Source organism: Pleurodeles waltl, chromosome 6 (assembly GCF_031143425.1).
Source record: "Pleurodeles waltl isolate 20211129_DDA chromosome 6, aPleWal1.hap1.20221129, whole genome shotgun sequence".
Classification (NCBI taxonomy): Eukaryota; Metazoa; Chordata; class Amphibia; order Caudata; family Salamandridae; genus Pleurodeles; species Pleurodeles waltl.
Window position 1 is genome coordinate 79,487,884 of NC_090445.1, and position 27,552 is coordinate 79,515,435.

The window sequence follows — 27,552 nt, forward strand, 5'->3', positions numbered from 1 at the left end:
CTAGCCTGAGCCGCCCGTGCTTACAGCGAGCTCGGAGTCCGCTCCGGTCCGTCCTGTCCCCCCCCCATCCTTTCAAAACGAGGAGTTTAAGGTCTCATCCCCGCTGGTGTTATGATTAAAGTAGGTATGAAAACTACTTTATGTCGGCAGCGGGATTTAATTACGGGACTGGGGAAGATACTGCTCTTGAATGTGGCGCCTTACACCGCTCGGCCATTCCGGCAGCCTCCGGAACACGGCTCTGGAGGCTGACTGCCCCCTCGCGAAACAGGGAGAGTTCACACTGTTCTCTACTGGACATTTAAGTATGTGCCCAGAGACAGGTTGAGAGGACAGATGCATGTATGTACCAGAGTGAGCTCCTGTAGGAGGCTGGACTGGTTTGTAGTGAGTACCAAGGGGTACTTGCACCTTGCACCAGGCCCAGTTATCCCTTATTAGTGTATAGGGTGTCTAGCAGCTTAGGCTGATAGATAATGGTAGCTTAGCAAAGCAGCTCAGGCTGAACTAGGAGACGTGTGAAGCTACTACAGTACCACTTAGTGTCATATGCACAATATCATAAGAAAACACAATACACAGTTATACTAAAAATAAAGGTACTTTATTTTTATGACAATATGCCAAAGTATCTTAGAGTGTACCCTCAGTAAGAGGATAGGAAATATACACAAGATATATATACACAATAGCAAAAATATGCAGTATAGTCTTAGAAAACAGTGCAAACAATGTATAATTACAATAGGATGCAATGGGGAAACATAGGGATAGGGGCAACACAAACCATATACTCCAAAAGTGGAATGTGAACCACGAATGGACCCCAAACCTATGTGACCTTGTAGAGGGTCGCTGGGACTATTAGAAAATAGTGAGAGTTAGAAAAATAACCCTCCCCAAGACCCTGAAAAGTGAGTGCAAAGTGCACCAAAGTTCCCCTAAGGACAAAATAGTCGTGTTAGAGGGAGAATGCAAGGAAAACACAAATCAGCAATGCAACAACGATGGATTCCTGTCTGAAGGTACCTGTGGAACAAGGGGACCAAGTCCAAAAGTCACAAGCAGCTCGGAGATGGGCAGATGCCCAAGAAATGCCAGCGGTTGGTGCAAAGAAGCTCTTACTAGGCTGAAGAACTGTGAATACTGCAGGAACGACAAGGGCTAGAGACTTCCCCTTTGGAGGATGGATCCCCCACGCCTTGGAGAGTCGTGCAGAAGTGTTTTCCCGCCGGATGGACGCCAACAAGCCTTGCTACACGCAAATCGTGCGTTTGGCGTTTTTGGACGCTGCTGGGGCCCAGGAGGGACCAGGAGGTCGCAAATTGGACCTGCAGAGAGAGGGGACGTCGAGCAAGACAAGGAGCCCTCACTGAAGCAGGTAGCACCCGGAGAAGTGCCAGAAACAGGCACTACGAGGATGCGTGAAACGGTGCTCGCCGAAGTTGCACAAAGGAGTCCCACGTCGCCGGAGACCAACTTAGAAAGTCGTGCAATGCAGGTTAGAGTGCCGTGGACCCAGGCTTGGCTGTGCACGAAGGATTTCCGCCGGAAGTGCACAGGGGCCGGAGAAGCTTGCAAAGTCGCGGTTCCCAGCAATGCAGCCCAGCGAGGTGAGGCAAGGACTTACCTCCACCAAACTTGGGCTGAAGAGTCACTGGACTGTGGGGGTCACTTGGACGGTGTCGCTGGATTCGAGGGACCTCGCTCGTCGTGCTGAGAGGAGACCCAAGGGACCGGAGATGCAGCTTTTTGGTGCCTGCGGTTGCAGGGGGAAGATTCCGTCGACCCACGGGAGATTTCTTCGGAGCTTCTGGTGCAGAGAGGAGGCAGACTACCCCCACAGCATGCACAAGCAGGAAAACAGTCGAGAAGGCGGCAGGATCAGCGTTACAGAGTTGCAGTAGTCGTCTTTGCTACTATGTTGCAGGTTTGCAGGCTTCCAGCGCGGTCAGCGGTCGATTCCTTATCAGAAGGTGAAGAGGGAGATGCAGAGGAACTCGGCTGAGCTCATGCATTCGTTATCTAAAGTTTCCCCAGAGACAGAGACCCTAAATAGCCAGAAAAGAGGGTTTGGCTACCTAGGAGAGAGGAAAGGCTACTAACACCTGAAGGAGCCTATCAGCAGGAGTCTCTGACGTCACCTGGTGGCACTGGCCACTCAGAGCAGTCCAGTGTGCCAGCAGCACCTCTGTTTCCAAGATGGCAGAGGTCTGGAGCACACTGGAGGAGCTCTGGACACCTCCCAGGGGAGGTGCAGGTCAGGGGAGTGGTCACTCCCCTTTCCTTTGTCCAGTTTCGCGCCAGAGCAGGGGCTAAGGGGTCCCTGAACCGGTGTAGACTGGCTTATGCAGAATTGGGCACATCTGTGCCCAACAAAGCATTTCCAGAGGCTGGGGGAGGCTACTCCTCCCCTGCCTTCACACCATTTTCCAAAGGGAGAGGGTGTCACACCCTCTCTCAGAGGAAGTTCTTTGTTCTGCCATCCTGGGCCAGGCCTGGCTGGACCCCAGGAGGGCAGCTGCCTGTCTGAGGGGTTGGCAGCAGCAGCAGCTGTAGTGAAACCCCAGGAAGGGCAGTCTGGCAGTACCAGGGTCTGTGCTACAGACCACTGGGATCATGGAATTGTACCAACAATGCCAGGATGGCATAGAGGGGGCAATTCCATGATCATAGACATGTTACATGGCCATATTCGGAGTTACCATGGTGAAGCTACATATAGGTAGTGACCTATATGTAGTGCACGCGTGTAATGGTGTCCCCGCACTCACAAAGTTCAGTGAATTGGCTCTGAACAATGTGGGGGCACCTTGGCTAGTGCCAGGGTGCCCTCACACTAAGTAACTTTGCACCTAACCTTTACCAGGTAAAGGTTAGACATATAGGTGACTTATAAGTTACTTAAGTGCAGTGTAAAATGGCTGTGAAATAACGTGGACGTTATTTCACTCAGGCTGCAGTGGCAGACCTGTGTAAGAATTGTCAGAGCTCCCTATGGGTGGCAAAAGAAATGCTGCAGCCCATAGGGATCTCCTGGAACCCCAATACCCTGGGTACCTCAGTACCATATACTAGGGAATTATAAGGGTGTTCAAGTAAGCCAATGTAAATTGGTAGAAATGGTCACTAGCCTGTTAGTGACAATTTGAAAGTAATGAGAGAGCATAACCACTGAGGTTCTGGTTAGCAGAGCCTCAGTGAGACAGTTAGGCACCACACAGGGAACATATACATGCACCCCTATGAGCACTGGGGCCCTGTGTGACAGGGTCCCAGTGACACATACATATAGGCCACAAACCTATGAGCACTGGGGTCCTGACTAGCAGGATCCCAGTGACACATAACAAACATACTGAAAACATAGTGTTTTCACTATGAGCACTGAGGCCTGGCAATCAGGATCCCAGTGAGACAGTGAAAACAGTGACAAACACCCTGACATACACTCACAAACAGGCCAAAAGTGGGGGTAACAAGGCTAGAAAGAGGCTACCTTCTCACACAACCCCCCCCCAAACGAAGGACAATAAGGCTAACCTTGGCCAGTTGAGACTTTATTGTCTAAGTGGTGATAAGTAGAGAGTAGCTCTGCAATAGACTGGTTACTCCCTTTATCATCCACTATATGGTTACTTCCCTGTGGGGATGTAAACCACCCTGTTTGAAGTTTTTTAGCTAAGCAACAATGTGAAGATGTATTTTCAGAGTTTCTATCAGTAAGTTTTAGTTTAGAGCAGTGGGAATTGTCCACTGAACCTATTTGTAGTGATGGAAATGCCAGACAGGGATGCTGTCTCAGAAAAGCCATAGCTGGGCAAAAACTTTGTCCATCTGGCTGGAAGAGAGAACAGGGATGCTGTTTCTCTTGAGTTGGAGCAGGGCAGGGATGCTGTCCTATGAGCTCCACACTAGGGCAGGGATGCTGTCCTAAGTGTTGTGAGGTAGTGCAGGGTTTCTGCACTAAAGTTTCTCTGGGAGGGTTGGAGGGATGCTCCATGTTAACTAAAATGGTGCTGTTTTTCTCACCAATGTTAGTTATCCCACAGAGAGGTACTTCCACCTCAGGGAGTCTAGCTTTGCCAGCTGATGATTCCCTTGGAACAGGTGCCACCCCAGGAGAGGTTTCTCCCACCACAGGAATAGTATCCTGAATGGTAGGGTGGTTAGGGGATACTGTGATACCCTTTTTACCTGTTGATGGAGAGGGATCCTGAGTTTTCAGGCCTTCTCTCCTTTGCTTTTTCATTTCACTTGAAATGAGAGGGAACAATTCCTCAGGGATGCCCAGCATGGCTGCATGGGCATAAAACTCTACATCAGCCCAACCTGAGGCCTCTAGGTCATTACCTAAGAGACAGTCTACAGGTAAGCTAGGTGATACCACCACCTGCTTAGGGCCAGTAACTCCACCCCAACTAAACTGAATTATAGCTAAGGGAAGAAACTTAGTGGAGTTATGGACATCAATAATCTTATACTGTTGTCCAATGATGTGTTGTTCAGGAGGCACTAGGTTTTCAGTCACCAAAGTGAAACTGGCACCTGTGTCCCTGTAGGCCAAGGCCTCAACACCATTTATTGAAACTGTCTGCCTGTACTTATCCATTGTAAGGGGACAAGCAGCCAGTGTGGCAAGGCCAATGCCACTAGGTGTGACAGAAACTGTCTTGGGACTGATGACATCAGTTTCCACTATGGACCCATAAGTGAACCCAACTACACCCTTTGCTTGACTGTTGCCAGCAGTCCCACCACTAGTACCACTACTGCTAGGGGCACTAGAGCTTGATGTATTAGTGGTGGTAGGCTCAGGGGGTTTACCTGGACAGGACTTATCCCCTGGCCTATGGCCTCTATTTTTACACACAAAGCACCAAGGCTTTTTAATGTGTGCAGGTTGGGAAGAAGAGGAAGAATTTGTTTTATCCCCACCCTCTGAAGAGTGTTTAAGATTTGAAGTGGGATCTTTGGTTTTACCCTTATCCCCATGCTTATCTTGAGATTTTTCACCATCTTTCTTCTTATTGCCATCTTTGTCACCCCCTGTATGAACTTTTCTGTTCACCCTTGTTCTGACCCATTTGTCTGCCTTCTTTCCCAATTCTTGGGGAGAGGTCAGATCAGAGTCTACCAGGTACTGGTGCAACAAATCAGACACACAATTATTAAGTATATGCTCTCTCAGGATTGTGTTATACAGGCTTTCATAATCAGTAACTTTACTGCCATGTAACCACCCCTCCAAGGCCTTCACTGCCTGGTCAATGAAATCAACCCAGTCTTGTGAAGACTCCTTTTTGGTCTCTCTGAACTTTATCCTGTACTGTTCAGTGGTTAAGCCATAACCATCCAGGAGTGCATTCTTAAGAACTTGGAAATTATTGGCATCATTTTCTTTCACTGTAAGGAGCCTATCCCTACCTTTTCCACTAAATGATAGCCATAGGATAGCAGCCCACTGCTTTTGAGGGACATCCTGTACAGCACAGGCCCTCTCAAGTGCAGCAAACCACTTGTTAATGTCATCCCCCTCCTTATAAGGGGGAACTATCTTGTGCAGATTCCTGGAATCATGCTGTTTTGCAGGATGACTATGGGGAATACTGCTGCTGCCACCATGGGTATCTAAACCCAACTTCTGTCTTTCCCTCTCTATTTCTAAAGACTGTCTATCCAAATCCAGCTGTTGCTTCTTGAGCTTCAGTCTGGTTTGTTCCACTCTCAATCTATTGAGCTCCCTTTCTAACAATCTGTCATCAGGGTGGGTGGGAGGGACATTTCTAGATACAGAGGTATGATGGGAATGAACAGAAGGAGACCTGTCCCTTACAGAGGGCACCCTAACAGCTTGGCTACCAGTATAATGTGAGAGCACATCATCAGTATGATGTGATTCAACCTCTGTACCAACTATGCTAGACTGTCTAGTAATGGGCAGGCTGAGAAGTTTCTTTCCTGAACCTTTTCCTGGGGGAGTCCCTGGATCAGATTGAGAACCATTAGCTACTTTTTCTACAGATTGGGCACTTATGGCCTTATCCTGTACTCTAAGCATATTAATTAACAGTTCTAAGGAAGGATTCTTCCCTACACTCAAACCTCTCTCTATGCAGAGACTCCTTGCTCCTTTCCAGCTAAGGTGATCATATGCAAGTTTGGACAGTTCAACTTTTTGGCCTGTGCCAGACATTTTTAGAGAGAGTTAAAGTGATAGACAAAGAGAAAAAAGTTTTCAGAACTTTTTGGAAAGACAGAAAAAAAACTTTTTAAACTTTTAAGAACTTTTTGAAAGTTTAGAAGTACTTTTCAGCACTTAGAAAAGAGTGAAAAGAGGAAATGCAAAACTTTTTGGCTATGTGTATATACACTGACCTTGTTTTGTATATTTTTCTCTTATGAAAAGTACAATGACAAGAGTGGTAAGTAGTCTCAAAGCACTTATCCCACCACTGCACAACCAATGTAGGAGGCTGGACTGGTTTGTAGTGAGTACCAAGGGGTACTTGCACCTTGCACCAGGCCCAGTTATCCCTTATTAGTGTATAGGGTGTCTAGCAGCTTAGGCTGATAGATAATGGTAGCTTAGCAAAGCAGCTCAGGCTGAACTAGGAGACGTGTGAAGCTACTACAGTACCACTTAGTGTCATATGCACAATATCATAAGAAAACACAATACACAGTTATACTAAAAATAAAGGTACTTTATTTTTATGACAATATGCCAAAGTATCTTAGAGTGTACCCTCAGTAAGAGGATAGGAAATATACACAAGATATATATACACAATAGCAAAAATATGCAGTATAGTCTTAGAAAACAGTGCAAACAATGTATAATTACAATAGGATGCAATGGGGAAACATAGGGATAGGGGCAACACAAACCATATACTCCAAAAGTGGAATGTGAACCACGAATGGACCCCAAACCTATGTGACCTTGTAGAGGGTCGCTGGGACTATTAGAAAATAGTGAGAGTTAGAAAAATAACCCTCCCCAAGACCCTGAAAAGTGAGTGCAAAGTGCACCAAAGTTCCCCTAAGGACAAAATAGTCGTGTTAGAGGGAGAATGCAAGGAAAACACAAATCAGCAATGCAACAACGATGGATTCCTGTCTGAAGGTACCTGTGGAACAAGGGGACCAAGTCCAAAAGTCACAAGCAGCTCGGAGATGGGCAGATGCCCAAGAAATGCCAGCGGTTGGTGCAAAGAAGCTCTTACTAGGCTGAAGAACTGTGAATACTGCAGGAACGACAAGGGCTAGAGACTTCCCCTTTGGAGGATGGATCCCCCACGCCTTGGAGAGTCGTGCAGAAGTGTTTTCCCGCCGGATGGACGCCAACAAGCCTTGCTACACGCAAATCGTGCGTTTGGCGTTTTTGGACGCTGCTGGGGCCCAGGAGGGACCAGGAGGTCGCAAATTGGACCTGCAGAGAGAGGGGACGTCGAGCAAGACAAGGAGCCCTCACTGAAGCAGGTAGCACCCGGAGAAGTGCCAGAAACAGGCACTACGAGGATGCGTGAAACGGTGCTCGCCGAAGTTGCACAAAGGAGTCCCACGTCGCCGGAGACCAACTTAGAAAGTCGTGCAATGCAGGTTAGAGTGCCGTGGACCCAGGCTTGGCTGTGCACGAAGGATTTCCGCCGGAAGTGCACAGGGGCCGGAGAAGCTTGCAAAGTCGCGGTTCCCAGCAATGCAGCCCAGCGAGGTGAGGCAAGGACTTACCTCCACCAAACTTGGGCTGAAGAGTCACTGGACTGTGGGGGTCACTTGGACGGTGTCGCTGGATTCGAGGGACCTCGCTCGTCGTGCTGAGAGGAGACCCAAGGGACCGGAGATGCAGCTTTTTGGTGCCTGCGGTTGCAGGGGGAAGATTCCGTCGACCCACGGGAGATTTCTTCGGAGCTTCTGGTGCAGAGAGGAGGCAGACTACCCCCACAGCATGCACAAGCAGGAAAACAGTCGAGAAGGCGGCAGGATCAGCGTTACAGAGTTGCAGTAGTCGTCTTTGCTACTATGTTGCAGGTTTGCAGGCTTCCAGCGCGGTCAGCGGTCGATTCCTTATCAGAAGGTGAAGAGGGAGATGCAGAGGAACTCGGCTGAGCTCATGCATTCGTTATCTAAAGTTTCCCCAGAGACAGAGACCCTAAATAGCCAGAAAAGAGGGTTTGGCTACCTAGGAGAGAGGAAAGACTACTAACACCTGAAGGAGCCTATCACAAGGAGTCTCTGACGTCACCTGGTGGCACTGGCCACTCAGAGCAGTCCAGTGTGCCAGCAGCACCTCTGTTTCCAAGATGGCAGAGGTCTGGAGCACACTGGAGGAGCTCTGGACACCTCCCAGGGGAGGTGCAGGTCAGGGGAGTGGTCACTCCCCTTTCCTTTGTCCAGTTTCGCGCCAGAGCAGGGGCTAAGGGGTCCCTGAACCGGTGTAGACTGGCTTATGCAGAATTGGGCACATCTGTGCCCAACAAAGCATTTCCAGAGGCTGGGGGAGGCTACTCCTCCCCTGCCTTCACACCATTTTCCAAAGGGAGAGGGTGTCACACCCTCTCTCAGAGGAAGTTCTTTGTTCTGCCATCCTGGGCCAGGCCTGGCTGGACCCCAGGAGGGCAGCTGCCTGTCTGAGGGGTTGGCAGCAGCAGCAGCTGTAGTGAAACCCCAGGAAGGGCAGTCTGGCAGTACCAGGGTCTGTGCTACAGACCACTGGGATCATGGAAATGTACCAACAATGCCAGGATGGCATAGAGGGGGCAATTCCATGATCATAGACATGTTACATGGCCATATTCGGAGTTACCATGGTGAAGCTACATATAGGTAGTGACCTATATGTAGTGCACGCGTGTAATGGTGTCCCCGCACTCACAAAGTTCAGTGAATTGGCTCTGAACAATGTGGGGGCACCTTGGCTAGTGCCAGGGTGCCCTCACACTAAGTAACTTTGCACCTAACCTTTACCAGGTAAAGGTTAGACATATAGGTGACTTATAAGTTACTTAAGTGCAGTGTAAAATGGCTGTGAAATAACGTGGACGTTATTTCACTCAGGCTGCAGTGGCAGACCTGTGTAAGAATTGTCAGAGCTCCCTATGGGTGGCAAAAGAAATGCTGCAGCCCATAGGGATCTCCTGGAACCCCAATACCCTGGGTACCTCAGTACCATATACTAGGGAATTATAAGGGTGTTCAAGTAAGCCAATGTAAATTGGTAGAAATGGTCACTAGCCTGTTAGTGACAATTTGAAAGTAATGAGAGAGCATAACCACTGAGGTTCTGGTTAGCAGAGCCTCAGTGAGACAGTTAGGCACCACACAGGGAACATATACATGCACCCCTATGAGCACTGGGGCCCTGTGTGACAGGGTCCCAGTGACACATACATATAGGCCACAAACCTATGAGCACTGGGGTCCTGACTAGCAGGATCCCAGTGACACATAACAAACATACTGAAAACATAGTGTTTTCACTATGAGCACTGAGGCCTGGCAATCAGGATCCCAGTGAGACAGTGAAAACAGTGACAAACACCCTGACATACACTCACAAACAGGCCAAAAGTGGGGGTAACAAGGCTAGAAAGAGGCTACCTTCTCACAGCTCCAGAGAGACTGATGGGGACATAAGACTGGGGTAGAGCGAGAGATGGAGAAAGAGAAAGGTGCCTGTGTCGAGTCAGCAGCAGAGAAAATGAAACAAAGGGGCCTCCTGGGATAACCACACACTACTTCCTCACAAAGAGCACACAGAGGGTGTGTGAAATGACATAGGCACAGCAGCCCGGCTAGCTCAGTCGGTAGTGCATGAGACTCTTAATCTCAGGGTCGTGGGTTCGAGCCCCACGTTGGGCGTGATGCTTTATAAAGGCTTCTCCATTTTCGGGTTTAACATTAACTCTCACCTTTTTTAGATATTTTGCTGAGGCTTAAAACTACACACACACACATCCTGCAGTTTGCCTCACGATTCCCACAGGACTCCACACAATGCAGCACTTCCCGCCCTGGGAGGCGCCGCTGGGAGCTGTCCTAGGCCGAGCCTTTCCTGCGCCCTTTCCTAGCCTGAGCCGCCCGTGCTTACAGCGAGCTCGGAGTCCGCTCCGGTCCGTCCTGTCCACCCCCATCCTTTCAAAAAGAGGAGTTTTACGGTCTCATCCCCGCTGGTGTTATGATTAAAGTAGGTATGAAAACTACTTTATGTCAGCAGCGGGATTTGACCACGGGACTGGGGAAGATACTGCTCTTGAATGTGGCACCTTACACCGCTCGGCCATTCCGGCAGACTTCGGAAAACGGCTCTGGAGGCTGACTGCCACCTCGCGAAACAGGGAGAGTTCACACTCTTCTCTACTGGACATTTAAGCATGTGCCCAGAGACAGGTTGAAAGGACAGATGCATGTATGTACCAGAGTGAGCTCCAGAAAGACTGATGGGGACATAAGACTGGGGTAGAGCGAGAGATGGAGAAAGAGAAAGGTGCCTGTGTCAGGTCAGCAGCAGAGAAATTGAAACAAAGGGGCCTCCTGGGATAACCACACACTACTTCCTCACAAAGAACACACAGAGGGTGTGTGAAATGATATAGCCACAGCAGCCTGGCTAGCTCAGTCGGTAGAGCATGAGACTCTTAATCTCAGGGTCGTGGGTTCGAGCCCCACGTTGGGCGTGATGCTTTTTAAAGGCTTCTCCATTTTCGGGTTTAACATTAACTCTCACCTTTTTCAGATATTTCGCTGAGGCTTAAAACTACACACACACACACATCCTGCAGTTTGCCTCACGATTCCCACAGGACTCCACACAACGCAGCACTTCCCGCCCTGGGATGCGCCGCTCGGAGCGGTCCTAGGCCGAGCCTTTCCTGCGCCCTTTCCAAGCCTGAGCCGCCCGTGCTTACAGCGAGCTCGGAGTCCGCTCCGGTCCGTCCTGTCCACCCCCATCCTTTCAAAAAGAGGAGTTTTACGGTCTCATCCCCGCTGGTGTTATGATTAAAGTAGGTATGAAAACTACTTTCCGTCAGCAGCGGGATTTGACCACGGGACTGGGGAAGATACTGCTCTTGAATGTGGCACCTTACACCGCTCGGCCATTCCGTCAGACTTCGGAAAACGGCTCTGGAGGCTGACTGCCACCTCGCGAAACAGGGAGAGTTCACACTCTTCTCTACTGGACATTTAAGCATGTGCCCAGAGACAGGTTGAAAGGACAGATGCATGTATGTACCAGCTTGAGCTCCAGAAAGACTGATGGGGACATAAGACTGGGGTAGAGCGAGAGATGGAGAAAGAGAAAGGTGCCTGTGTCGAGTCAGCAGCAGAGAAAATGAAACAAAGGGGCCTCCTGGGATAACCACACACTACTTCCTCACAAAGAGCACACAGAGGGTGTGTGAAATGACATAGGCACAGCAGCCCGGCTAGCTCAGTCGGTAGAGCATGAGACTCTTAATTTCAGGGTCGTGGGTTCGAGCCCCACGTTGGGCGTGATGCTTTATAAAGGCTTCTCCATTTTCGGGTTTAACATTAACTCTCACCTTTTTTAGATATTTTGCTGAGGCTTAAAACTACACACACACACATCCTGCAGTTTGCCTCACGATTCCCACAGGACTCCACACAATGCAGCACTTCCCGCCCTGGGAGGCGCCGCTGGGAGCTGTCCTAGGCCGAGCCTTTCCTGCGCCCTTTCCTAGCCTGAGCCGCCCGTGCTTACAGCGAGCTCGGAGTCCGCTCCGGTCCGTCCTGTCCCCCCCCATCCTTTCAAAAAGAGGAATTTAAAGTCTCATCCCTGCTGGTGTTATGATTAAAGTAGGTATGACAACTACTTTATGTCGGCAGCAGGATTTAATTACGGGACTGGGGAAGATACTGCTCTTGAATGTGGCGCCTTACACCGCTCGGCCATTCCGGCACCCTGCAGAACACGGCTCTGGAGGCTGACTGCCCCCTCGCGAAACAGGGAGAGTTCACACTGTTCTCTACTGGACATTTAAGAATGTGCCCAGAGACAGGTTGAGAGGACAGATGCATGTATGTACCAGAGTGAGCTCCAGAGAGACTGATGGGGACATAAGACTGGGGTAGAGCGAGAGATGGAGAAATAGGAAGGTGCCTGGGTCGAGTCTTCAGCAGAGAAAATGAAACAAAGGGGCCTCCTGGGATAACCACACACTACTTCCTCACAAAGAACACACAGAGGGTGTGTGAAATGACATAGGCACAGCAGCCTGGCTAGCTCAATCGGTAGAGCATGAGACTCTTAATCTCAGGGTTGTGGGTTCGAGCCCCACGTTGGGTGTAATGCTTTTTAAAGGCTTCTCCCTTTTCGGGTTTAACATTAACTCTCACCTTTTTCAGATATTTCGCTGAGGCTTAAAAATACACAAACACACATCCTGCTGTTTGCCTCACGATTCCCACAGGACTCCACACAACGCAGCACTTATCGCCCTGGGAGGCGCCGCTGGGAGCGGTCCTCGGCCGAGCCTTTCCTGCCCCCTTTCCTAGCCTGAGCCGCCCGTGCTTACAGCGAGCTCGGAGTCCGCTCCGGTCCGTCCTGTCCCCCCCCATCCTTTCAAAAAGAGGAGTTTAAAGTCTCATCCCTGCTGGTGTTATGATTAAAATAGGTATGAAAACTACTTTATGTCGGCAGCGGGATTTGATCACGGGACTGGGGAAAATACTGCTCTTGAATGTGGCGCCTTACACCGCTCGGCCATTCCGGCAGCATGCAGAACACGCCTCTGGAGGCTGACTGCCACCTCGCGACACAGGGAGAGTTCACACTGTTCTCTACTGGACATTTAAGTATGTGCCCAGAGACAGGTTGAGAGGACAGATGCATGTATGTACCAGAGTGAGCTCCAGAGAGACTGATGGGGACATAAGACTGGGGTAGAGCGAGAGATGGAGAAAGAGAAAGGTGCCTGTGTCGAGTCAGCAGCAGAGAAAATGAAACAAAGGGGCCTCCTGGGATAACCACACACTACTTCCTTACAAAGAACACACAGAGGGTGTGTGAAATGACAGGCACAGCAGCCCGGCTAGCTCAGTCGGTAGAGCATGAGACTCTTAATCTCAGGGTCGTGGGTTCGAGCCCCACGTTGGGCGTGATGCTTTTTAAAGGCTTCTCCATTTTCGGGTTTAACATTAACTCTCACCTTTTTCAGATATTTCGCTGAGGCTTAAAACTACACACACACACACACATCCTGCAGTTTGCCTCACGATTCCCACAGGACTCCACACAACGCAGCACTTCCCGCCCTGGGAGGCGCCGCTGGGAGCGGTCCTAGGCCGAGCCTTTCCTGCGCCCTTTCCTAGCCTGAGCCGCCCGTGCTTACAGCGAGCTCGGAGTCCGCTCCGGTCCGTCCTGTCCCCCCCCCCATCCTTTCAAAACGAGGAGTTTAAGGTCTCGTCCCCGCTGGTGTTATGATTAAAGTAGGTATGAAAACTACTTTATGTCGGCAGCGGGATTTAATTACGGGACTGGGGAAGATACTGCTCTTGAATGTGGCGCCTTACACCGCTCGGCCATTCCGGCAGACTTCGGAAAACGGCTCTGGAGGCTGACTGCCACCTCGCGAAACAGGGAGAGTTCACACTCTTCTCTACTGGACATTTAAGCATGTGCCCAGAGACAGGTTGAAAGGACAGATGCATGTATGTACCAGAGTGAGCTCCAGAAAGACTGATGGGGACATAAGACTGGGGTAGAGCGAGAGATGGAGAAAGAGAAAGGTGCCTGTGTCAGGTCAGCAGCAGAGAAATTGAAACAAAGGGGCCTCCTGGGATAACCACACACTACTTCCTCACAAAGAACACACAGAGGGTGTGTGAAATGATATAGCCACAGCAGCCTGGCTAGCTCAGTCGGTAGAGCATGAGACTCTTAATCTCAGGGTCGTGGGTTCGAGCCCCACGTTGGGCGTGATGCTTTTTAAAGGCTTCTCCATTTTCGGGTTTAACATTAACTCTCACCTTTTTCAGATATTTCGCTGAGGCTTAAAACTACACACACACACACATCCTGCAGTTTGCCTCACGATTCCCACAGGACTCCACACAACGCAGCACTTCCCGCCCTGGGATGCGCCGCTCGGAGCGGTCCTAGGCCGAGCCTTTCCTGCGCCCTTTCCAAGCCTGAGCCGCCCGTGCTTACAGCGAGCTCGGAGTCCGCTCCGGTCCGTCCTGTCCACCCCCATCCTTTCAAAAAGAGGAGTTTTACGGTCTCATCCCCGCTGGTGTTATGATTAAAGTAGGTATGAAAACTACTTTATGTCAGCAGCGGGATTTGACCACGGGACTGGGGAAGATACTGCTCTTGAATGTGGCACCTTACACCGCTCGGCCATTCCGGCAGACTTCGGAAAACGGCTCTGGAGGCTGACTGCCACCTCGCGAAGCAGGGAGAGTTCACACTCTTCTCTACTGGACATTTAAGCATGTGCCCAGAGACAGGTTGAAAGGACAGATGCATGTATGTACCAGCTTGAGCTCCAGAAAGACTGATGGGGACATAAGACTGGGGTAGAGCGAGAGATGGAGAAAGAGAAAGGTGCCTGTGTCGAGTCAGCAGCAGAGAAAATGAATCAAAGGGGCCTCCTGGGATAACCACACACTACTTCCTCACAAAGAGCACACAGAGGGTGTGTGTGAGAAGGTAGCCTCTTTCTAGCCTTGTTACCCCCACTTTTGGCCTGTTTGTGAGTGTATGTCAGGGTGTTTGTCACTGTTTTCACTGTCTCACTGGGATCCTGATAGCCAGGCCTCAGTGCTCATAGTGAAAACACCATGTTTTCAGTATGGTTGTTATGTGTCACTGGGATCCTGCTAGTCAGGACCCCAGTGCTCATAGGTTTGTGGCCTATATGTATGTGTCACTGGGACCCTGTCACACAGGGCCCCAGTGCTCATAGGTGTGCATGTATATGTTCCCTGTGTGGTGCCTAACTGTCTCACTGAGGCTCTGCTAACCAGAACCTCAGTGGTTATGCTCTCTCATTACTTTCAAATTGTCACTAACAGGCTAGTGACCAATTTTACCAATTTACATTGGCTTACTGGAACACCCTTATAATTCCCTAGTATATGGTACTGAGGTACCCAGGGTATTGGGGTTCCAGGAGATCCCTATGGGCTGCAGCATTTCTTTTGCCACCCATAGGGAGCTCTGACAATTCTTACACAGGCCTGCCACTGCAGCCTGAGTGAAATAACGTCCACGTTATTTCACAGCCATTTTACACTGCACTTAAGTAACTTATAAGTCACCTATATGTCTAACCTTTACCTGGTAAAGGTTAGGTGCAAAGTTACTTAGTGTGAGGGCACCCTGGCACTAGCCAAGGTGCCCCCACATTGTTCAGAGCCAATTCACTGAACTTTGTGAGTGCGGGGACACCATTACACGCGTGCACTACATATAGGTCACTACCTATATGTAGCTTCACCATGGTAACTCCGAATATGGCCATGTAACATGTCTATGATCATGGAATTGCCCCCTCTATGCCATCCTGGCATTGTTGGTACAATTCCATGATCCCAGTGGTCTGTAGCACAGACCCTGGTACTGCCAGACTGCCCTTCCTGGGGTTTCTCTGCAGCTGCTGCTGCTGCCAACCCCTCAGACAGGCAGCTGCCCTCCTAGGGTCCAGCCAGGCCTGGCCCAGGATGGCAGAACAAAGAACTTCCTCTGAGAGAGGGTGTGACACCCTCTCCCTTTGGAAAATGGTGTGAAGGCAGGGGAGGAGTAGCCTCCCCCAGCCTCTGGAAATGCTTTGTTGGGCACAGATGTGCCCAATTCTGCATAAGCCAGTCTACACCGGTTCAGGGACCCCTTAGCCCCTGCTCTGGCGCGAAACTGGACAAAGGAAAGGGGAGTGACCACTCCCCTGACCTGCACCTCCCCTGGGAGGTGTCCAGAGCTCCTCCAGTGTGCTCCAGACCTCTGCCATCTTGGAAACAGAGGTGCTGCTGGCACACTGGACTGCTCTGAGTGGCCAGTGCCACCAGGTGACGTCAGAGACTCCTGCTGATAGGCTCCTTCAGGTGTTAGTAGCCTTTCCTCTCTCCTAGGTAGCCAAACCCTCTTTTCTGGCTATTTAGGGTCTCTGTCTCTGGGGAAACTTTAGATAACGAATGCATGAGCTCAGCCGAGTTCCTCTGCATCTCCCTCTTCACCTTCTGATAAGGAATCGACCGCTGACCGCGCTGGAAGCCTGCAAACCTGCAACATAGTAGCAAAGACGACTACTGCAACTCTGTAACGCTGATCCTGCCGCCTTCTCGACTGTTTTCCTGCTTGTGCATGCTGTGGGGGTAGTCTGCCTCCTCTCTGCACCAGAAGCTACGAAGAAATCTCCCGTGGGTCGACGGAATCTTCCCCCTGCAACCGCAGGCACCAAAAAGCTGCATTACCGGTCCCTTGGGTCTCCTCTCAGCACGACGAGCGAGGTCCCTCGAATCCAGCGACACCGTCCAAGTGACCCCCACAGTCCAGTGACTCTTCAGCCCAAGTTTGGTGGAGGTAAGTCCTTGCCTCACCTCGCTGGGCTGCATTGCTGGGAACCGCGACTTTGCAAGCTACTCCGGCCCCTGTGCACTTCCGGCGGAAATCCTTCGTGCACAGCCAAGCCTGGGTCCACGGCACTCTAACCTGCATTGCACGACTTTCTAAGTTGGTCTCCGGCGACGTGGGACTCCTTTGTGCAACTTCGGCGAGCACCGTTTCACGCATCCTCGTAGTGCCTGTTTCTGGCACTTCTCCGGGTGCTACCTGCTTCAGTGAGGGCTCTTTGTCTTGCTCGACGTCCCTTCTCTCTGCAGGTCCAATTTGCGACCTTCTGGTCTCTCCTGGGCCCCAGCAGCGTCCAAAAACGCCAAACGCACGATTTGCATGTAGCAAGGCTTGTTGGCATCCATCCGGCGGGAAAACACTTCTGCACGACTCTCCAAGGCGTGAGGGATCCATCCTCCAAAGGGGAAGTCTCTAGCCCTTATCGTTCCTGCAGTATTCACAGTTCTTCAGCCTAGTAAGAGCTTCTTAGCACCAACCGCTGGCATTTCTTGGGCATCTGCCCATCTCCGAGCTGCTTGTGACTTTTGGACTTGGTCCCCTTGTTCCACAGGTACCCTCAGTCAGGAATCCATCGTTGTTGCATTGCTGATTTGTGTTTTCCTTGCATTTTCCCTCTAACACGACTATTTTGTCCTTAGGGGAACTTTGGTGCACTTTGCACTCACTTTTCAGGGTCTTGGGGAGGGTTATTTTGCTAACTCTCACTATTTTCTAATAGTCCCAGCGACCCTCTACAAGGTCACATAGGTTTGGGGTCCATTCGTGGTTCGCATTCCACTTCTGGAGTATATGGTTTGTGTTGCCCCTATCCCTATGTTTCCCCATTGCATCCTATTGTAACTATACATTGTTTGCACTGTTTTCTAAGACTATACTGCATATTTTTGCTATTGTGTATATATATCTTGTGTATATTTCCTATCCTCTCACTGAGGGTACACTCTAAGATACTTTGGCATATTGTCATAAAAATAAAGTACCTTTATTTTTAGTATAACTGTGTATTGTGTTTTCTTATGATATTGTGCATATGACACTAAGTGGTACTGTAGTAGCTTCACACGTCTCCTAGTTCAGCCTGAGCTGCTTTGCTAAGCTACCATTATCTATCAGCCTAAGCTGCTAGACACCCTATACACTAATAAGGGATAACTGGGCCTGGTGCAAGGTGCAAGTACCCCTTGGTACTCACTACAAGCCAGTCCAGCCTCCTACAGTGTGTGAAATGACATAGGCACAGCAGCCCGGCTAGCTCAGTCGGTAGAGCATGAGACTCTTAATTTCAGGGTCGTGGGTTCGAGCCCCACGTTGGGCGTGATGCTTTATAAAGGCTTCTCCATTTTCGGGTTTAACATTAACTCTCACCTTTTTTAGATATTTTGCTGAGGCTTAAAACTACACACACACACATCCTGCAGTTTGCCTCACGATTCCCACAGGACTCCACACAATGCAGCACTTCCCGCCCTGGGAGGCGCCGCTGGGAGCTGTCCTAGGCCGAGCCTTTCCTGCGCCCTTTCCTAGCCTGAGCCGCCCGTGCTTACAGCGAGCTCGGAGTCCGCTCCGGTCCGTCCTGTCCCCCCCCATCCTTTCAAAAAGAGGAATTTAAAGTCTCATCCCTGCTGGTGTTATGATTAAAGTAGGTATGACAACTACTTTATGTCGGCAGCAGGATTTAATTACGGGACTGGGGAAGATACTGCTCTTGAATGTGGCGCCTTACACCGCTCGGCCATTCCGGTAGCCTGCAGAACACGGCTCTGGAGGCTGACTGCCCCCTCGCGAAACAGGGAGAGTTCACACTGTTCTCTACTGGACATTTAAGAATGTGCCCAGAGACAGGTTGAGAGGACAGATGCATGTATGTACCAGAGTGAGCTCCAGAGAGACTGATGGGGACATAAGACTGGGGTAGAGCGAGAGATGGAGAAATAGGAAGGTGCCTGGGTCGAGTCAGCAGCAGAGAAAATGAAACAAAGGGGCCTCCTGGGATAACCACACACTACTTCCTCACAAAGAACACACAGAGGGTGTGTGAAATGACATAGGCACAGCAGCCTGGCTAGCTCAATCGGTAGAGCATGAGACTCTTAATCTCAGGGTTGTGGGTTCGAGCCCCACGTTGGGTGTAATGCTTTTTAAAGGCTTCTCCCTTTTCGGGTTTAACATTAACTCTCACCTTTTTCAGATATTTCGCTGAGGCTTAAAAATACACAAACACACATCCTGCTGTTTGCCTCACGATTCCCACAGGACTCCACACAACGCAGCACTTATCGCCCTGGGAGGCGCCGCTGGGAGCGGTCCTCGGCCGAGCCTTTCCTGCCCCCTTTCCTAGCCTGAGCCGCCCGTGCTAACAGCAAGCTCGGAGTCCGCTCCGGTCCGTCCTGTCCCCCCCCATCCTTTCAAAAAGAGGAGTTTAAAGTCTCATCCCTGCTGGTGTTATGATTAAAATAGGAATGAAAACTACTTTATGTCGGCAGTGGGATTTGATCACGGGACTGGGGAAAATACTGCTTTTGAATGTGGCGCCTTACACCGCTCAGCCATTCCGGCAGCATGCAGAACACGGCTCTGGAGGCTGACTGCCACCTCGCGACACAGGGAGAGTTCACACTGTTCTCTACTGGACATTTAAGTATGTGCCCAGAGACAGGTTGAGAGGACAGATGCATGTATGTACCAGAGTGAGCTCCAGAGAGACTGATGGGGACATAAGACTGGGGTAGAGCGAGAGATGGAGAAAGAGAAAGGTGCCTGTGTCGAGTCAGCAGCAGAGAAAATGAAACAAAGGGGCCTCCTGGGATAACCACACACTACTTCCTTACAAAGAACACACAGAGGGTGTGTGAAATGACAGGCACAGCAGCCCGGCTAGCTCAGTCGGAAGAGCATGAGACTCTTAATCTCAGGGTCGTGGGTTCGAGCCCCACGTTGGGCGTGATGCTTTTTAAAGGCTTCTCCATTTTCGGCTTTAACATTAACTCTCACCTTTTTCAGATATTTCGCTGAGGCTTAAAACTACACACACACACACATCCTGCAGTTTGCCTCACGATTCCCACAGGACTCCACACAACGCAGCACTTCCCGCCCTGGGAGGCGCCGCTGGGAGCGGTCCTAGGCCGAGCCTTTCCTGCGCCCTTTCCTAGCCTGAGCCGCCCGTGCTTACAGCGAGCTCGGAGTCCGCTCCGGTCCGTCCTGTCCCCCCCCCATCCTTTCAAAACGAGGAGTTTAAGGTCTCATCCCCGCTGGTGTTATGATTAAAGTAGGTATGAAAACTACTTTATGTCGGCAGCGGGATTTAATTACGGGACTGGGGAAGATACTGCTCTTGAATGTGGCGCCTTACACCGCTCGGCCATTCCGGCAGCCTCCGGAACACGGCTCTGGAGGCTGACTGCCACCTCGCGAAACAGGGAGAGTTCACACTCTTCTCTACTGGACATTTAAGCATGTGCCCAGAGACAGGTTGAAAGGACAGATGCATGTATGTACCAGAGAGAGCTCCAGAAAGACTGATGGGGACATAAGACTGGGGTAGAGCGAGAGATGGAGAAAGAGAAAGGTGCCTGTGTCAGGTCAGCAGCAGAGAAATTGAAACAAAGGGGCCTCCTGGGATAACCACACACTACTTCCTCACAAAGAACACACAGAGGGTGTGTGAAATGATATAGCCACAGCAGCCTGGCTAGCTCAGTCGGTAGAGCATGAGACTCTTAATCTCAGGGTCGTGGGTTCGAGCCCCACGTTGGGCGTGATGCTTTTTAAAGGCTTCTCCATTTTCGGGTTTAACATTAACTCTCACCTTTTTCAGATATTTTGCTGAGGCTTAAAACTACACACACACACACACATCCTGCAGTTTGCCTCACGATTCCCACAGGACTCCACACAACGCAGCACTTCCCGCCCTGGGATGCGCCGCGCGGAGCGGTCCTAGGCCGAGCCTTTCCTGCGCCCTTTCCAAGCCTGAGCCGCCCGTGCTTACAGCGAGCTCGGAGTCCGCTCCGGTCCGTCCTGTCCACCCCCATCCTTTCAAAAAGAGGAGTTTTACGGTCTCATCCCCGCTGGTGTTATGATTAAAGTAGGTATGAAAACTACTTTATGTCAGCAGCGGGATTTGACCACGGGACTGGGGAAGATACTGCTCTTGAATGTGGCACCTTACACCGCTCGGCCATTCCGGCAGACTTCGGAAAACGGCTCTGGAGGCTGACTGCCACCTCGCGAAACAGGGAGAGTTCACACTCTTCTCTACTGGACATTTAAGCATGTGCCCAGAGACAGGTTGAAAGGACAGATGCATGTATGTACCAGCTTGAGCTCCAGAAAGACTGATGGGGACATAAGACTGGGGTAGAGCGAGAGATGGAGAAAGAGAAAGGTGCCTGTGTCGAGTCAGCAGCAGAGAAAATGAAACAAAGGGGCCTCCTGGGATAACCACACACTACTTCCTCACAAAGAGCACACAGAGGGTGTGTGAAATGACATAGGCACAGCAGCCCGGCTAGCTCAGTCGGTAGAGCATGAGACTCTTAATTTCAGGGTCGTGGGTTCGAGCCCCACGTTGGGCGTGATGCTTTATAAAGGCTTCTCCATTTTCGGGTTTAACATTAACTCTCACCTTTTTTAGATATTTTGCTGAGGCTTAAAACTACACACACACACATCCTGCAGTTTGCCTCACGATTCCCACAGGACTCCACACAATGCAGCACTTCCCGCCCTGGGAGGCGCCGCTGGGAGCTGTCCTAGGCCGAGCCTTTCCTGCGCCCTTTCCTAGCCTGAGCCGCCCGTGCTTACAGCGAGCTCGGAGTCCGCTCCGGTCCGTCCTGTCCCCCCCCATCCTTTCAAAAAGAGGAATTTAAAGTCTCATCCCTGCTGGTGTTATGATTAAAGTAGGTATGACAACTACTTTATGTCGGCAGCAGGATTTAATTACGGGACTGGGGAAGATACTGCTCTTGAATGTGGCGCCTTACACCGCTCGGCCATTCCGGCAGCCTGCAGAACACGGCTCTGGAGGCTGACTGCCCCCTCGCGAAACAGGGAGAGTTCACACTGTTCTCTACTGGACATTTAAGAATGTGCCCAGAGACAGGTTGAGAGGACAGATGCATGTATGTACCAGAGTGAGCTCCAGAAAGACTGATGGGACATAAGACTGGGGTAGAGCGAGAGATGGAGAAATAGGAAGGTGCCTGGGTCGAGTCAGCAGCAGAGAAAATGAAACAAAGGGGCCTCCTGGGATAACCACACACTACTTCCTCACAAAGAGCACACAGAGGGTGTGTGAAATGACATAGGCACAGCAGCCTGGCTAGCTCAATCGGTAGAGCATGAGACTCTTAATCTCAGGGTTGTGGGTTCGAGCCCCACGTTGGGTGTAATGCTTTTTAAAGGCTTCTCCCTTTTCGGGTTTAACATTAACTCTCACCTTTTTCAGATATTTCGCTGAGGCTTAAAAATACACAAACACACATCCTGCTGTTTGCCTCACGATTCCCACAGGACTCCACACAACGCAGCACTTATCGCCCTGGGAGGCGCCGCTGGGAGCGGTCCTCGGCCGAGCCTTTCCTGCCCCCTTTCCTAGCCTGAGCCGCCCGTGCTTACAGCGAGCTCGGAGTCCGCTCCGGTCCGTCCTGTCCCCCCCCCATCCTTTCAAAAAGAGGAGTTTAAAGTCTCATCCCTGCTGGTGTTATGATTAAAATAGGTATGAAAACTACTTTATGTCGGCAGCGGGATTTGATCACGGGACTGGGGAAAATACTGCTCTTGAATGTGGCGCCTTACACCGCTCGGCCATTCCGGCAGCATGCAGAACACGGCTCTGGAGGCTGACTGCCACCTCGCGACACAGGGAGAGTTCACACTGTTCTCTACTGGACATTTAAGTATGTGCCCAGAGACAGGTTGAGAGGACAGATGCATGTATGTACCAGAGTGAGCTCCAGAGAGACTGATGGGGACATAAGACTGGGGTAGAGCGAGAGATGGAGAAAGAGAAAGGTGCCTGTGTCGAGTCAGCAGCAGAGAAAATGAAACAAAGGGGCCTCCTGGGATAACCACACACTACTTCCTCACAAAGAACACACAGAGGGTGTGTGAAATGACATAGGCACAGCAGCCCGGCTAGCTCAGTCGGTAGAGCATGAGACTCTTAATCTCAGGGTCGTGGGTTCGAGCCCCATGTTGGGCGTGATGCTTTATAAAGGCTTCTCCATTTTCGGGTTTAACATTAACTCTCACCTTTTTTAGATATTTTGCTGAGGCTTAAAACTACACACACACACATCCTGCAGTTTGCCTCACGATTCCCACAGGACTCCACACAATGCAGCACTTCCCGCCCTGGGAGGCGCCGCTGGGAGCTGTCCTAGGCCGAGCCTTTCCTGCGCCCTTTCCTAGCCTGAGCCGCCCGTGCTTACAGCGAGCTCGGAGTCCGCTCCGGTCCGTCCTGTCCACCCCCATCCTTTCAAAAAGAGGAGTTTTACGGTCTCATCCCCGCTGGTGTTATGATTAAAGTAGGTATGAAAACTACTTTATGTCAGCAGCGGGATTTGACCACGGGACTGGGGAAGATACTGCTCTTGAATGTGGCACCTTACACCGCTCGGCCATTCCGGCAGACTTCGGAAAACGGCTCTGGAGGCTGACTGCCACCTCGCGAAACAGGGAGAGTTCACACTCTTCTCTACTGGACATTTAAGCATGTGCCCAGAGACAGGTTGAAAGGACAGATGCATGTATGTACCAGAGTGAGCTCCAGAAAGACTGATGGGGACATAAGACTGGGGTAGAGCGAGAGATGGAGAAAGAGAAAGGTGCCTGTGTCAGGTCAGCAGCAGAGAAATTGAAACAAAGGGGCCTCCTGGGATAACCACACACTACTTCCTCACAAAGAACACACAGAGGGTGTGTGAAATGATATAGCCACAGCAGCCTGGCTAGCTCAGTCGGTAGAGCATGAGACTCTTAATCTCAGGGTCGTGGGTTCGAGCCCCACGTTGGGCGTGATGCTTTTTAAAGGCTTCTCCATTTTCGGGTTTAACATTAACTCTCACCTTTTTCAGATATTTCGCTGAGGCTTAAAACTACACACACACACACATCCTGCAGTTTGCCTCACGATTCCCACAGGACTCCACACAACGCAGCACTTCCCGCCCTGGGATGCGCCGCTCGGAGCGGTCCTAGGCCGAGCCGTTCCTGCGCCCTTTCCAAGCCTGAGCCGCCCGTGCTTACAGCGAGCTCGGAGTCCGCTCCGGTCCGTCCTGTCCACCCCCATCCTTTCAAAAAGAGGAGTTTTACGGTCTCATCCCCGCTGGTGTTATGATTAAAGTAGGTATGAAAACTACTTTATGTCAGCAGCGGGATTTGACCACGGGACTGGGGAAGATACTGCTCTTGAATGTGGCACCTTACACCGCTCGGCCATTCCGGCAGACTTCGGAAAACGGCTCTGGAGGCTGACTGCCACCTCGCGAAACAGGGAGAGTTCACACTCTTCTCTACTGGACATTTAAGCATGTGCCCAGAGAAGGTGAAGGCAGATGATGTATGTAAGTTGAGCCAGAAAGCTGATGGACATAGTACCAGCTTGAGCTCCAGAAAGACTGATGGGACATAAGACTGGAGAGCGAGAGATGGAGAAAGAGAAAGGTGCCTGTGTCGAGTCAGCAGCAGAGAAAATGAAACAAAGGGGCCTCCTGGGATAACCACACACTACTTCCTCACAAAGAGCACACAGAGGGTGTGTGAAATGACATAGGCACAGCAGCCCGGCTAGCTCAGTCGGTAGAGCATGAGACTCTTAATTTCAGGGTCGTGGGTTCGAGCCCCACGTTGGGCGTGATGCTTTATAAAGGCTTCTCCATTTTCGTTTTAACATTAACTCTCACCTTTTTTAGATATTTTGCTGAGGCTTAAAACTACACACACACACATCCTGCAGTTTGCCTCACGATTCCCACAGGACTCCACACAATGCAGCACTTCCCGCCCTGGGAGGCGCCGCTGGGAGCTGTCCTAGGCCGAGCCTTTCCTGCGCCCTTTCCTAGCCTGAGCCGCCCGTGCTTACAGCGAGCTCGGAGTCCGCTCCGGTCCGTCCTGTCCCCCCCCATCCTTTCAAAAAGAGGAATTTAAAGTCTCATCCCTGCTGGTGTTATGATTAAAGTAGGTATGACAACTACTTTATGTCGGCAGCAGGATTTAATTACGGGACTGGGGAAGATACTGCTCTTGAATGTGGCGCCTTACACCGCTCGGCCATTCCGGCAGCCTGCAGAACACGGCTCTGGAGGCTGACTGCCCCCTCGCGAAACAGGGAGAGTTCACACTGTTCTCTACTGGACATTTAAGAATGTGCCCAGAGACAGGTTGAGAGGACAGATGCATGTATGTACCAGAGTGAGCTCCAGAAAGACTGATGGGACATAAGACTGGGGTAGAGCGAGAGATGGAGAAATAGGAAGGTGCCTGGGTCGAGTCAGCAGCAGAGAAAATGAAACAAAGGGGCCTCCTGGGATAACCACACACTACTTCCTCACAAAGAGCACACAGAGGGTGTGTGAAATGACATAGGCACAGCAGCCTGGCTAGCTCAATCGGTAGAGCATGAGACTCTTAATCTCAGGGTTGTGGGTTCGAGCCCCACGTTGGGTGTAATGCTTTTTAAAGGCTTCTCCCTTTTCGGGTTTAACATTAACTCTCACCTTTTTCAGATATTTCGCTGAGGCTTAAAAATACACAAACACACATCCTGCTGTTTGCCTCACGATTCCCACAGGACTCCACACAACGCAGCACTTATCGCCCTGGGAGGCGCCGCTGGGAGCGGTCCTCGGCCGAGCCTTTCCTGCCCCCTTTCCTAGCCTGAGCCGCCCGTGCTTACAGCGAGCTCGGAGTCCGCTCCGGTCCGTCCTGTCCCCCCCCCATCCTTTCAAAAAGAGGAGTTTAAAGTCTCATCCCTGCTGGTGTTATGATTAAAATAGGTATGAAAACTACTTTATGTCGGCAGCGGGATTTGATCACGGGACTGGGGAAAATACTGCTCTTGAATGTGGCGCCTTACACCGCTCGGCCATTCCGGCAGCATGCAGAACACGGCTCTGGAGGCTGACTGCCACCTCGCGACACAGGGAGAGTTCACACTGTTCTCTACTGGACATTTAAGTATGTGCCCAGAGACAGGTTGAGAGGACAGATGCATGTATGTACCAGAGTGAGCTCCAGAGAGACTGATGGGGACATAAGACTGGGGTAGAGCGAGAGATGGAGAAAGAGAAAGGTGCCTGTGTCGAGTCAGCAGCAGAGAAAATGAAACAAAGGGGCCTCCTGGGATAACCACACACTACTTCCTCACAAAGAACACACAGAGGGTGTGTGAAATGACATAGGCACAGCAGCCCGGCTAGCTCAGTCGGTAGAGCATGAGACTCTTAATCTCAGGGTCGTGGGTTCGAGCCCCACGTTGGGCGTGATGCTTTATAAAGGCTTCTCCATTTTCGGGTTTAACATTAACTCTCACCTTTTTTAGATATTTTGCTGAGGCTTAAAACTACACACACACACATCCTGCAGTTTGCCTCACGATTCCCACAGGACTCCACACAATGCAGCACTTCCCGCCCTGGGAGGCGCCGCTGGGAGCTGTCCTAGGCCGAGCCTTTCCTGCGCCCTTTCCTAGCCTGAGCCGCCCGTGCTTACAGCGAGCTCGGAGTCCGCTCCGGTCCGTCCTGTCCACCCCCATCCTTTCAAAAAGAGGAGTTTTACGGTCTCATCCCCGCTGGTGTTATGATTAAAGTAGGTATGAAAACTACTTTATGTCAGCAGCGGGATTTGACCACGGGACTGGGGAAGATACTGCTCTTGAATGTGGCACCTTACACCGCTCGGCCATTCCGGCAGACTTCGGAAAACGGCTCTGGAGGCTGACTGCCACCTCGCGAAACAGGGAGAGTTCACACTCTTCTCTACTGGACATTTAAGCATGTGCCCAGAGACAGGTTGAAAGGACAGATGCATGTATGTACCAGAGTGAGCTCCAGAAAGACTGATGGGGACATAAGACTGGGGTAGAGCGAGAGATGGAGAAAGAGAAAGGTGCCTGTGTCAGGTCAGCAGCAGAGAAATTGAAACAAAGGGGCCTCCTGGGATAACCACACACTACTTCCTCACAAAGAACACACAGAGGGTGTGTGAAATGATATAGCCACAGCAGCCTGGCTAGCTCAGTCGGTAGAGCATGAGACTCTTAATCTCAGGGTCGTGGGTTCGAGCCCCACGTTGGGCGTGATGCTTTTTAAAGGCTTCTCCATTTTCGGGTTTAACATTAACTCTCACCTTTTTCAGATATTTCGCTGAGGCTTAAAACTACACACACACACACATCCTGCAGTTTGCCTCACGATTCCCACAGGACTCCACACAACGCAGCACTTCCCGCCCTGGGATGCGCCGCTCGGAGCGGTCCTAGGCCGAGCCGTTCCTGCGCCCTTTCCAAGCCTGAGCCGCCCGTGCTTACAGCGAGCTCGGAGTCCGCTCCGGTCCGTCCTGTCCACCCCCATCCTTTCAAAAAGAGGAGTTTTACGGTCTCATCCCCGCTGGTGTTATGATTAAAGTAGGTATGAAAACTACTTTATGTCAGCAGCGGGATTTGACCACGGGACTGGGGAAGATACTGCTTTTGAATGTGGCACCTTACACCGCTCGGCCATTCCGGCAGACTTCGGAAAACGGCTCTGGAGGCTGACTGCCACCTCGCGAAACAGGGAGAGTTCACACTCTTCTCTACTGGACATTTAAGCATGTGCCCAGAGACAGGTTGAAAGGACAGATGCATGTATGTACCAGCTTGAGCTCCAGAAAGACTGATGGGGACATAAGACTGGGGTAGAGCGAGAGATGGAGAAAGAGAAAGGTGCCTGTGTCGAGTCAGCAGCAGAGAAAAT

At 50.9% G+C, this 27,552-nt stretch overlaps 13 non-coding genes across 13 annotated transcripts; all 13 read left to right on the plus strand.

Annotated features, from left to right (window-relative positions):
• The first annotated feature begins 10,606 nt into the window (after window positions 1-10,606).
• On the plus strand, window positions 10,607-10,679 carry TRNAK-CUU (transfer RNA lysine (anticodon CUU)). Its single transcript has one exon. It is a non-coding gene; the product is annotated as a tRNA-Lys (tRNA).
• Window positions 10,680-11,423: 744 nt separating this feature from the next.
• On the plus strand, window positions 11,424-11,496 carry TRNAK-CUU (transfer RNA lysine (anticodon CUU)). The gene has a single exon. It is a non-coding gene; the product is annotated as a tRNA-Lys (tRNA).
• Window positions 11,497-13,049: 1,553 nt separating this feature from the next.
• On the plus strand, window positions 13,050-13,122 carry TRNAK-CUU (transfer RNA lysine (anticodon CUU)). Its single transcript has one exon. It is a non-coding gene; the product is annotated as a tRNA-Lys (tRNA).
• Window positions 13,123-13,869: 747 nt separating this feature from the next.
• TRNAK-CUU (transfer RNA lysine (anticodon CUU)) lies at window positions 13,870-13,942 on the plus strand. Its single transcript has one exon. It is a non-coding gene; the product is annotated as a tRNA-Lys (tRNA).
• Window positions 13,943-17,836: 3,894 nt separating this feature from the next.
• Window positions 17,837-17,909, plus strand: TRNAK-CUU (transfer RNA lysine (anticodon CUU)). Its single transcript has one exon. It is a non-coding gene; the product is annotated as a tRNA-Lys (tRNA).
• A 1,553-nt stretch (window positions 17,910-19,462) lies between these two features.
• TRNAK-CUU (transfer RNA lysine (anticodon CUU)) lies at window positions 19,463-19,535 on the plus strand. The gene has a single exon. It is a non-coding gene; the product is annotated as a tRNA-Lys (tRNA).
• Window positions 19,536-20,279: 744 nt separating this feature from the next.
• On the plus strand, window positions 20,280-20,352 carry TRNAK-CUU (transfer RNA lysine (anticodon CUU)). Its single transcript has one exon. It is a non-coding gene; the product is annotated as a tRNA-Lys (tRNA).
• A 746-nt stretch (window positions 20,353-21,098) lies between these two features.
• Window positions 21,099-21,171, plus strand: TRNAK-CUU (transfer RNA lysine (anticodon CUU)). The gene has a single exon. It is a non-coding gene; the product is annotated as a tRNA-Lys (tRNA).
• A 1,555-nt stretch (window positions 21,172-22,726) lies between these two features.
• Window positions 22,727-22,799, plus strand: TRNAK-CUU (transfer RNA lysine (anticodon CUU)). Its single transcript has one exon. It is a non-coding gene; the product is annotated as a tRNA-Lys (tRNA).
• A 742-nt stretch (window positions 22,800-23,541) lies between these two features.
• Window positions 23,542-23,614, plus strand: TRNAK-CUU (transfer RNA lysine (anticodon CUU)). The gene has a single exon. It is a non-coding gene; the product is annotated as a tRNA-Lys (tRNA).
• A 765-nt stretch (window positions 23,615-24,379) lies between these two features.
• TRNAK-CUU (transfer RNA lysine (anticodon CUU)) lies at window positions 24,380-24,452 on the plus strand. Its single transcript has one exon. It is a non-coding gene; the product is annotated as a tRNA-Lys (tRNA).
• A 1,554-nt stretch (window positions 24,453-26,006) lies between these two features.
• On the plus strand, window positions 26,007-26,079 carry TRNAK-CUU (transfer RNA lysine (anticodon CUU)). Its single transcript has one exon. It is a non-coding gene; the product is annotated as a tRNA-Lys (tRNA).
• Window positions 26,080-26,821: 742 nt separating this feature from the next.
• On the plus strand, window positions 26,822-26,894 carry TRNAK-CUU (transfer RNA lysine (anticodon CUU)). Its single transcript has one exon. It is a non-coding gene; the product is annotated as a tRNA-Lys (tRNA).
• Window positions 26,895-27,552: the final 658 nt, after the last annotated feature.